Below are 1,366 nucleotides of genomic sequence, written 5' to 3'. Positions count from 1 at the left end.
CCTTTTTCTTTGTTTTACCTGTTTCTGACAACTGTATCCTTGGGTACAGAAATGATACCTCTATTTCTCTGTGTGTACCGTGTGATTTTAAAGGGACCGTGGTAAAATTAATTCTAATAGATAGGGCACTGTTTGACCATTTCAAGATCAATATCAGATCAGCACTTTATCATGCATATGTTTATTAAAAGCCAACAGTTAGACAAATAATAAACAGTTATGAATCATTATTGAAAATGATTGAGTGCGATGTAGGTCTCTTTATGCCAAACACTTATGCATTATGTTTTCTCTCTAGAGGAGACCGTAGCCCCATCAGTTGTTGTTCCTTGGTATGAGGAGTACGACTATGTTGACCGTATGTGCTGAATCATTCAGTCAATTTGATTCAATCATATACAATCATACCTGAAATATTTTCATTATTGTCTGGAATCTTAAATGAGTCGTTAAAGGTTTGCTCTCATTTCAACAGTGGCTACAAAGAAACTGGAGGAGGAGACGGAGAAGGCACGGAAGGAGAAGGAGGAGAGAGGTTTTAAATCACTTTAAAATCCGTCCGTCAGGCAGCAAAGAAAAAGCCTTAACACCACACTTCTTTTTTTACGGCTCCCATAACTGCAACCTTGAGTGGTTTCCCCTCTGTTCCTCCGAGAGTCTGTGTCATTGTGGAGCACAGCGGTGTGGTCATTTCGAGGCTCCTTGACTCATATTATGGGCTGCTCTGTCATGTTGGGACCACATGGCGCTGTGGACTTTGTTTACACAGCTACAGTGGGAGTGGCGATGAGGAGAGGATTAAGGGGTCAGAATGACCCACTGGGATTTGGATGGATCGGGCTATGTGGGACCTACGGGAAACTAGAGGGAAATGTCTGGTTTGGTGGAGATCCCGGCAGAAAGTTGAGGGAAAGGGGGTGGCTGGGTTTTGGGTAGTGGGAGACATATCTGTTGTAATCAACAGACAGACGTATGTTTTTTTCATGCGATATATACTGCAGTTCAAGGCAATGTGTTCACTTGCAGACGCTCACCTGCCGACACGGTGAATGTAGGAGTCAACTGTGGGCGGGAAGTCAAAGTTAATGACGTTGGCCACATTCTGGAAGTCTATGCCCCGAGACACGCCATACTCCTGATCCTTACTCCTGCAAACAGAACAGACAAACTCACTTTCCAACACATTCCCCTGCCCCATTAAAACCATGCTCGAATAAGAATTATATTTAGAACATGACCTCATACAAGATTCCCAATACCCAATTCAGGCCCTGCTCGTCTGCGGCGATGATGTAGTCATAGAACCCCTGAACAAGACAGTGTTGAAATCAATTATATGAACATGTGTCAAATATTCTGCAAGTTG

The sequence above is a fragment of the Clupea harengus genome, chromosome 21 (genome assembly GCF_900700415.2).
Source record: "Clupea harengus chromosome 21, Ch_v2.0.2, whole genome shotgun sequence".
In the NCBI taxonomy this organism is placed as follows: Eukaryota; Metazoa; Chordata; class Actinopteri; order Clupeiformes; family Clupeidae; genus Clupea; species Clupea harengus.
The sequence above is the reverse complement of the archived record's forward strand: the minus strand, read 5'-3'. Positions refer to the sequence as shown.